Source organism: Oncorhynchus clarkii, chromosome 2 (assembly GCF_045791955.1).
Source record: "Oncorhynchus clarkii lewisi isolate Uvic-CL-2024 chromosome 2, UVic_Ocla_1.0, whole genome shotgun sequence".
Taxonomy (NCBI): domain Eukaryota; kingdom Metazoa; phylum Chordata; class Actinopteri; order Salmoniformes; family Salmonidae; genus Oncorhynchus; species Oncorhynchus clarkii.
In genome coordinates, this window is record NC_092148.1 from 55,414,073 (window position 1) to 55,424,962 (window position 10,890).

Sequence of the window (10,890 nt, forward strand, 5' to 3'; positions counted from 1 at the left end):
ATATTTTATTTATGTCCAGAGGCAAGGGCGTAGGAGCCCTAGGGAGACAGGGGGGAGACACAAGTCCCCCCTTAAATGTTAGAAGCAGGTCAAATTAATAATTATCCAAAATTAATAATAATAATAATAGGCAAGAGTTTAATTTAGAAAAATGATTCCCCAGATTTGTCGAGGGACTTTTATTTTGAAAAAGCCTCTGTTGCTGGAACTTGTGTCACTTCCTCAGTCCCCACTGACTGCTTTGTTCTCACTCTACAAGCAGTGTGGCAGTGTGTGAATGAGAGAAAAAGCACTGTGCAGCACCACCTTCATTACTCACCGCACCGGGTAAAGTAATTGTTTTTGCAACAACAAAGTCAGTTTAAGTTAAAAAGTTTATGGATGTGAATAAACTTTGATATAGAACGAACATGAGCAACCATACCCTTTCTCCTGGCTAGTAGCTTGTTAGCTTTACATTTACAGTTGAGTCATTTTTAGCTGTGTCAGGATATATCTAACAAGCTAACGCTGGCTAGTTCTGGCATAGCTTGAATACATCTCAGTTCTCCAAGCTGATAGAGTTAGATAGATAGATGATCTGTCATAGCGTGAATACATCTGAGTTATCATATATGATCTCTGATGAAATGATAGCATCTTAAGTCAAGAAGGTATGTAATGCATGTGTCAACTTCATGCAGGAGAGAGGCAGCCATGATGATGTTACATTTTTGATAATTGTGTAGAGCAGAGATTGATTCCTTTCAGTTTGAACTTTAATACCTACTTAACATGTTGTTTTTTTCAAAGTTAACTGTGTATGTTGCGGGTTATTATTACAGTATAATAACTGTATTTTAAGTTGAAAATATCACGTTAAGTTTCAAACCAAAAAGTATATAGAGCAGCGGTATAAAAATACTAGGAAATGAATCATACAGTAGCAGAGAAAGAGTTCAAAATGGTTGTTTCATTTAATATATCCACATTAAGTCACACTGGCATTCGGTACAGTATGAATGGCCCTCAGACTGATGGACTATCAGAGTAAGTGCCCCTCTGCAAGGCCCCCCTTATCCTTGTACCTTTGCCCATTTGTAAGTTAACAATTTGTCTCTATCCTTTTCTGGAAAGTCACTACAAATTAGCATTTAAACCCCCCCCCAATCCTACCCTCCCCCAGCCTTATATAATTCATTTTAGTCTTATTTTCAAATACCTGTAGAAGGAATGACAGAGATAGACAATAATAACCTACATTTAATAGATTGTGCTGATTTCCATAGTTGTGTCACCGTTGCAAGTCTTAAGGCTATCCAGTAAAGTAATGTCAATGAAACAAACCGACTGTCATCCAAGTAATATTAATGTGTTGCTTTGTTGGTATTGATTTATTTCAGCGGATTTTGCCAGGTGGGTCACAGTACTAACTTTGAACTCTTTGTCATTCCCTGGGCAATAGTTACGCATATATCAAATGGCCGCAGTTACGGATGGACCTCTCGACGCACACACACACACACCCGCCCCCCCCCCCCCCCCCCCCCACTCCCCCTCCCCCCGCTCCACTCCCTCTGAACAGCTGGGGGTGTTTGCTGTGTGAGTGGGTCACCTCCTCTCCACTCTCTCTCACACCATAGCCCCGTGTACCGTCTGTGTTTGCTCCGCGTTCCAGTTCAAACAGACAATGTTTCCATCCCCAGCTCATTCAACCATACTCAAAGCCTGGCTTTTGTTGCTAACACACACTGCGGCGAGAGAGAGAGAAAGCCTAAGAGCAGAGTTACTTGAAAAACAAGAGCCTCAGTTCATTGAGAAATCAATCGGAATCCTAGTAATGTGCCGAATATGTTCTCTCAACGTTCTGTGTCATCTATTGACAATGTGTTGGTATTCCAAGCACTTTCTCACACCATATGAGCATGCTGAGTATGTCTTGGGTGCTCTGCAGAAGAGCGATATGTACAGCGCTAGGTCAAATAAATTATATTACTTTTCAGCTTGTTTCAGCATACGGTTTGCAACTCTTTCCCCTACGTCTCACTCTCTTACTGTAACATCTACCCTGTCCTTAATTGATTCTCACTGTTTATCTTTAACATTGTACTTGGGTGTTTTTAAGGATCTTATTCCAATATGGTATGGGCAAGGTACTGTCATTTATATAATCATAACATTGATATCGGGGCCGGCAGGTCCTCTGTTATTGCCTCACGCCCAGTGATGGCTTGGCAACGCAGCAAGAGAGGGAGCCTTCTATTGGACTAACGTATTACTGCAGGATTGAGAAAGTACAGCCAGTTTTTCCTGACTTCTAAGCCCATGCCATTCTCAAAGCTCAAGGGTCATGCGCAGTACACTACTTACATAGTCAACAATTTGTTGAACAAGTTGACTTCAAAACCAGCTTTTATGCTACAGTATACTATTGCTACAGGGCAAAGGTTATAGCCAACACAGAGCCAACAAAAGTTTTCATGGTCAGGTCACATGGGCAGACAAAACTGCTGTTCCTATGCTTAAACACATAGTTTGAATATACTGTGCTGTACATCACAGCAGTCTACACAACACACTGTAACAAATTGCTGTTAATTTACAGCAACACATTTACAGTTATCTACTGTAATTCCATATTACAGTACAGTACTGTAAAGAGCAATGCATTATGGGGGCTCAATGGCATTCCACTACACTGCTGTGGGCGGGGGGGAAACTCTAGCTCATTAAAATATTTGGAGAAGTGCCCCGTAAGAGGCTGTTAGTGAGAATGCTGTACCCCACAAAACACAGTACTGTATTTTTTTTATTTTTTTTATATTTTCTTGTAACTATACAATAATTTACTGGCTACTGTCTTGCCAGTAATTCACTGTAATTCACTACCACTCACAGAATACAGTGCCATACCATATTTTGGCAGCGCCAAAAACATTTTGGAACGCTAGTGGGTGCATGGTTTTGTTATTTCCATCTCAGGAACATATTTTGAGGCGTGCCTCGCAAGAGGTTATATTTGTTGCACCTGTTAGTGAGAGCGCTGTACCAAGTTAACTGAAATGTGATGGTAATTTCCTAGCAATTTATTGTGGACTGATCAGAGTGGTAGCAAGTCTTAAACTTTGATGGTTGAGTGTTTAGCCTTGTCGTTCTGTTCTGTTTTGCCCTTTAGTCACTGCCAGTTTGGAAGCCTTTGTTTAGGCCTCTACAAGTACAAGTGATATAAAATACAAAATATTCATTCGTATGCTGTAATATATAATTACAAATTCACTTCTAGTAAATACTGTAATTGTATTACAATACAGTACTGTATTGCTGTTTTGCTGTATATGTACTGCACCATTCTGTAAATGATGGTGCAATGTGGAAAACAATTGTGGGAGGATTCACTGGCTCATTAACATACACTATATATACAAAACTATGTGGACACCCCTTCAAATTAGTGGATTTGGCTATTTCAGCCACACCTGTTGCTGACAGGTGTATAAAATCGAGCACACAGCCATGCAATCTCCATAGACAAAAATTGGCAGTAGAATGGCCTACTGAAGGCTTACTACTGAAAGCTCAGTTACTTTCAAGGTGGCACCGTCATAGGATGACACCTTTCCAACAAGTCAGTTCATGAAATGTCTGCCCTGCTAGAGCGGCTCCGGTCTACTGTAAGTGCTGATATTGGGAAGTGGAAACGTTTAGGAGTAACAAAGGCTCAGCCACAAAGTGGTAGGCCACACAAGCTCACAGAACAGCGTAAAAATGGTCTGTCCTCGGTTGTAACACTCACTACTGAGTTCCAAACTGCCTCTGGAAGCACAAGGACTGTTCATCGGGAGCTTCATGAAATGGGTTTTCATGGCCGAGCAGCCGCACACAAGCCTGAGAACACCATGCGCAATGCCAAGTGTCAGCTGGAGTGGTGTTAAGCTCACCACCATTGGACTCTGGAGCAGTGGAAACACGTTCTCTGGAGTGATGAATCACACTTCACCATCTGGCAGTCCGATAGATTAATCTGGATTTGGTGCATGCCAGGACAACGCTAACCTGCCCGAATGCATTGTGCCAACTGTAAAGTTTGGAGGAGGAATAATGGTCTGGGGTTGTTTTTCATGTTTCGGCGAGGTCCCTTAGATCCAGTGAAGGGAAATCTTAATGCTACAGCATACAATTACATTCCAGACGATTCTGTGCTTCCAACTTTGTGGCAACAGTTTGGGGAAGGCCCTTGACTCTTTCAGCATTCCCCGGTGCACAAAGCGAGGCCCATACAGAAATAGTTTGTTGAGATCAGTGTGGAAGAACTTGACTGGCCTGCACAGAGCCCAGACTTCAACCCCATTGAACACCTTTGAGATGAATTGGAACGCCGACTGTGAGCCAGGCCTAATCGCCCAACATCAATGCCCGACCTCACTAATGCTCTTGTGGCTGAATGGAAGCAAGTCCCCACAGCGATGTTCCAACATCTAGTGGAAAGCCTTCCCAGAAGAGTGTAGGCTGTTATAGCAGCATAGGGGAGAAAAACTCCATATTAATGCCCATGATTTTGGAATGAGATGTTCAACGAGCAGGTGTCCACATACTTTTGGTGTGTTTCGCCTTTTAAGTAGCTATATTTTTGTTGCACCCGTTAGTGGGAATGCTGTACCAATTGAACAGAAATAGTTGAAGTCGGGAGTTTACATACACTTAGGTTGGAGTCATTAAAACTCATTTTTCAAACACTTTACCAATTTCTTGTTAACAAACTATAGTTTTGGCAAGTCGTTTAGGACATCTACTTTATGCATGACACAAGTAATTTTTCCAACATTTGTTTACAGACAGATTATTTCACTGTATCACAATTCCAGTGGGTCAGAAATGTACATACACTAAGTTGACTGTGCCTTCAAACAGCTTGGAAAATTCCAGAAAATTATGTCATGGCTTTAGAAGCTTCTGATAGGCTAATTGACATAATTTGAGTCAATTGGAGGTGTACCTGTGGATGTATTTCAAGGCCTACCTTCAAACTCAGTGCCTCTTTGCTTGACATCATGGGAAACTCAAAAGAAATCAACCAAGAATTGAGAAAAATATATTGTAGACCTCCACAAGTCTGATTCATCCTTGGGAGAGATTTCCAAACGCCTGAAAGTACCACGTTCATCTGTACAAACAATAGTATGCAAGTATACACAACATGTGACCATGTAGCCGTCATACCGCTCAGGGAAGGATACGTGTTCTGTCTCCTAGAGATGAACATACTTTGGTGCGAAAAGTGCAAAGCAATGCCAGAACAGCAAAGGACCTTGTGAAGATGCTGGAAGAAACAGGTACAAAAGTATCTATGTCCACAGTAAAATATCGACATAACCCGAAGGGCCGCTCAGCAAGGAAGAAGCCACTGCTCCAAAACCGCCATAAAAAAAGCCAGACTACAGTTTGCAATTGCACACGGGGACAAATACTCTACTTTTTGGAGAAATGTCCTCTGGTTTGATAAAACAGAAATATAACTGTTTGGCCATAATGACCATCGTTACGTTTGGAGGAAAAGCGGGAAGCTTGCAAGCCGAAGAACACCATCCCAACCGTGAAGCATGGGGGTGGCAGCATCATGTAGTGGGGGTGCGTTGCTGTCGGAGGGACTGGTGCTCTTCACAAAATGGATGGCATCATGAGGATGGAAACTTATGTGGATATATTGAAGCAACATCTCAAGACATGAGTCAGGATGTTAAAGCCTGGTCACAATGGGTCATCCAAATGAACAATGACCCCAAGTTGTGGCAAAATGGCTTAAGGACAACAAAGTCAAGCTATTGTAGTTGCCATCACAAAGCCCTGACCTCAATCCTGTAGAAAATTTGTGGGCAGAACTGAAAAAGCGTGTGTGAGCAAGGAGGCCCACAAACCTGACTCAGTTACACGAGCTCTGTCAGGAGGAATGGACCAAAATTCACCCAACTAAATGTGGGAAGCTTGTGGAAGGCAATCAAAAACATTTGATCCAAGTTAAACAATTTAAAGGCACTGCTACCACATTCTAATTGAGTATATGTAAACTTCTGACCCACTGGGAATGTGATGAAGGAAATACAAGCTGAAATAAATCATTCTCTCTACTATTATTCTGACATTTCACATTCTTAAAATAAAGTGGTGATCCTAACTCACCTAAGACAGGGAATTGTGAGAAACTGAGTTTAAATGTATTTGGCTAAGGTGTATGTAACCTTCCAACTTAAACTGTATGTGGCAGTCGTGCCCTAACAATTCAATGTGTATAGGGATCAGATTAGTGGCAGCAAGTCTTAAGCTGTTACTGGTTGAGTGTTTTACCCTGTAATTAGAGCCAGTTTGAAAGCCTTTGTTCAGGCCTCTAGAAGTGCAAGTGGTTAAAACAAAAGTAATCATACATATGCTCTAAAATACAGATAACCAACAGCCAACCTGCATGCACCAATCCCATGTAATTACAGTAAAATAAAAATATGATTACAGTAGCATTTCCTAGTGGGAAACGAAGCGTCCTGAAGCATTGACGCTTTACAGCCAATTGTTTCGAAAATAGGTTAATTACGCAAGGCTTTGATCAACACTGTGTACACTAGTGGCACCTGCTGGTCAAAAGAATTTAGAGCAGCCATTTATTATAGATGACATCCAACACTCCCTAGCACGTGCGCAGCGTAACCTTCAGACGTCATTCAGCATGTGCTTCTGATAAAGTGATACAGGCATCAAACGTAACATCAAGAACATTTACTTTCTAAGAGTATAGTTGGATAATTTTACAGTATTGTACTGTATCGTTGTTCTGATATTACAGTAAATTACAGGAAGATGGTGACAAGTTACTGTGAATATTACAGTAATTTACTTGGCACTTGCCAGGGATGGGCATCTTCTTCCGTGAGTTTTAACTGCGTTTGGCCTCCAATATGTTGCATTATCGACCCCAACTGAACTATAGTATAGATCTAGTACACTTTGGGATGCAAAAATATAATTAAGTTCAAATATACATAGATTTTAAGTTCCCTACCAATACTCATTAAAACCCATCGACAATGGCCTGAGAGGACAGGAAGGACACTACCACTCAACACACTCTGTAACTCTTCTGATGTCAAATCTCGTACCCCCAAATACTTCTCTGCAGCTGCCACCACAACATCTATTTTCTGTTATTTACATTCCATTTCTGCGGTACTGTTGATAGCCATTCCTATGAACGCTAAGAAGCCAATCTTACTGAAGCATATACCACACATTGGCCTATCCCTCTGTGCTGGTACATATCTACTATTCAGAATCCTCTACTACAGAATCGTCCTCTACTTTCTTCACTGCCTCAGTATACGACACCTTCTACACTACTCTGACTCTGGCCACCTGAACCTGCCTCTCTCGCACCGGACACTTCCCATCCCCAGCAAAATGTGCACCCCCTACAGTTGACACACAACTTTATTCACCGAAACGACAAAATCCTCTATCCCATGCCCTCCTGCGCAGTTCCCACATCTTGAAATCTCCCTCCTACACACTTCTACGACCATAAACGTTGCATCTGATTCGCCACAAACGCCACAAACAGGATAACTAACATGACCTTGTCGGGTAAAGACTCTGACTCAAATACAAAACACCTTGAAGAACGGTTACAGGAACGTTTTACTTGCTATGACTGTAAATTTGTGTTTCAATAAAGCCTTCTGTGCTGCCAGTAATTGACTGTAAAAATATTGATATAAAATATTTTACACTGCAGTATCTGAGTTGTGCTATTGTGCTTCTGACCTACAGTATTATACGTGAGGTGGATGTCCTAGCCTTCTTTAGTTCTAGTGTGACCTAGTGTGTGTGTTCTCTCTGGCCTCAGGTTTGGTATGGTGCTGTATGTCAAACACAGGTGCCTTTGTTGTGTCTGTCTGCAGTCCAGGAGAGTGCTTCTGCCTCCACAGGGCTTCACACACAAAGGAATGTTTAGAGGGATATATTACACACTGACTGCTTGTTTGTCTGGGACCTCGCAATAGCAACCTGACAATATCCCAGTCAAGTCAGGGAAGGATTTCAACCTCTACAGTAGAATGAATGTTGAACCTTTTTCACGGGATTTGATGTTAAATGTGAGGACATGACTTTAAAAAATACACAAAAAGTTCTCAATGTCTTCTAGCTACCATTTGTACTCAACACACACCCTATTTCAACCCGTGTCTTGTAGATGGCCCGTGGTGAACCCCAAGTTCCTCTCCCAGTGTTTGCGAGTTGATGAAAAGGCTGCTTTGTTGTGTTTCAGTAATGGAGCGTCACATTGAGCTTTCCTCACAGAAATGACTGTTATTTCAACTCAAGACAGTTTAGTGCTTGTGGTTTGTCTGTCTGTCCTCCTGTCTGTCTGTATATTTGCCCCCTGGCTTTTCCTCAGCCATGTGAGACTGAGGATTTTCCATCCTCAGTTTCCGCAGTGACAGAAGAGTGACAGTCACTATGGGCGACCCAGATTCCCCACCGAGAGGCTGAAGTCTAGTGGAACTGCAAGCAGAAAGCCTGCTGGGGGTTTTGGTGACTGGAGGTCAAAGGACACATTTGGGTTCTGTTGTTGGAGTTTGTCTGTGGTTGCGGTGACGATTATTTTCTCCTCTCCCCTCCTCCTTGGCTATTTTGTTTCTTATTTTCATCTGTGTCGCTCAGTCTGCTGTCTCCATCTTGTTTCTCTCCAGTGTGTGGCCGAGGTGACAACAGATGGAGACGGACTCGGAGAGGGAGCCATTTTCAAGTCTACACTGAAGCCATTACCTCAGCTGCCACAGAGATGACAATGACATTTTCAGTCACCGCGCAACTCAGCTATAAACTGGAGCTGTTTGACATGAAAGGCATCTATTTCGTTTTATGTTGCTGTGGTGCATGAGTTCAATACATGTGTTTTCTTTGACAATTAAGAAGACAGTTTGGTCTGTAGTTAAACAATTACTCAGAGGCCACACTCAAGTGTAAAACAGACCACCGTCAGGTCCTGCATGCATGAGGCCCGTCTAGAGAGACTCACTGGGGAGCCAGTGATTATACAGTGTGATATGTTTATGTGGAATAAGTTACAATGACTTTATTCCAGAGGCCCTCTTGAGGCCTTCTTTTTACACTGTAAAACAAGCTGGGATCAATAATTAGTATAGCAAGCATAACTCGGCAACAAATCAAATCAAATTTGATTTGTCACACACGCCGAATACAACAGGTTACAGTGAAATGCTTACTTATAAGCCCTATAGCCCGATAGTTAGTATAGTTCGTATACTGAGGCCCTCAGTAACCTATTAAAACCAGACGGCGATATACAAAACACAGCTTACCTTGTGACACACTGTCTAAGAAACGGTTAGTTTAGATAATACCTAATTTAGCCTCTGTTGCTGTGAATAAATAAATACACATGCACATATAAATGCTGAAGTGACTGTTGTGAAGAGAGGCTAGAAATAGCATGCAGTGGCTCCAAACACTGTGTCCCTGGGAATTTATTTCTTCTTCACTGAATTTATTTGCTTTATGGTCAAATCGGCCACCTCCGTATCTGGCGAAGTCAATGTTACACCAGGGAGTGGTTGGCTATGAGTGGATTAAGACTTTTCCATTGACCAGCGGTTTACAGAGGTTATAATCTTGGGTCCCATTGAGTGATTTCCCGTTAAGCCCAGGAAAGCTGTCAAATGTTACTTACTGGAATCCAATGGAATTTGTAGCTAGCGCTGAGTCGTTGGCAGTGATGTACATGGACACAAAGCTCACAGGAAGTTGCAAATAGGACTGTCTGTGGACAATGAGGTTATCTTTTATATAGTATTGAACAGAACAGAACAGAACAGGGCAATAAACTAGTATTTATTTTATCATAATGTTTTACTGAAAACATGGCTGTAATGGCTCCCAAACGTACACAGATCTGGCGCCGAGTGTTGTTGGACAGATGAATAATTTCTTAACCAAGTGATTTAATCATTTGAGGGATATATTGAAGCTAGCGGGTGGTGGGTCTAACCCTGGCAGTCTTACATGATATTCAGACCTGCCTTTCATGCACATTGTCATTCTATGCATGTTAAAATAATATATATCTCATCATGTCTGTGTGGTTCAATACAGCAAAGTCTTAAAGCAATATGTTGTACACTATATGTTTCGATATTTAACCTCTGTATTTTGTTGCCATTTTTCTGTTTGAATGTTTGAGTAGCTGGCCATTACTGTATGTTGGTGAATGCGCGCTTCTGTAACGCCATAGTAACACACACGCCCACTGCCATAGTCAAATATTTTCCATTCGAGCTGTCTTCATCACCCATGGAATGTCCTTCACCATTGCATTGAGAGATCAGTCAGTCTGCTTGTTGAGTAATGGCTCGAAAGAGAAAACCAGGTCGTCAGAGAGAAACGGAAGTAAAGAAGAAGCCTCCCCGTAGATGAAGACAGAGTAGGGCGAAAAGATCTCAAATGGACTAAAATGGTCCAACATTTATTCAGGGAGAACGCTGTATGCCTAGCCAGTAATATCACCACAGATGAAGAAAGGCGATGTGTATTATGTGCTATAGGTGGGATGATTTTGCATGTGTTCTATTTTGAGAAGCCAAGTGGATAAACCTTTGCAGGAAATTCAAACGGCAGATCATACAGGATTCACACACACACACACACACACACACACACACACACACACACACACACACACACACACACACACACACACACACACCACAATGGAAGACAAGATCCATTAGATTTTACAATGCAACTTATTTTCAGCACAAGATTTGATTTAACGCCTTGAATTCATATGAAGTTTTATTAACAATGCCCACCTGAGGGTGCTATACCCTAAGTATTCACAGTAAGTTGAGC

The 10,890-nt window shown here is 41.8% G+C and overlaps 1 long non-coding RNA gene across 1 annotated transcript; it reads left to right on the forward strand.

The window, feature by feature from the left end:
* The first annotated feature begins 273 nt into the window (after positions 1–273).
* LOC139381612 (uncharacterized) lies at positions 274–10,150 on the forward strand. Its single transcript, XR_011628567.1, has 2 exons — positions 274–327; positions 8,712–10,150. It is a non-coding gene; the product is annotated as an uncharacterized lncRNA (long non-coding RNA).
* Positions 10,151–10,890: the final 740 nt, after the last annotated feature.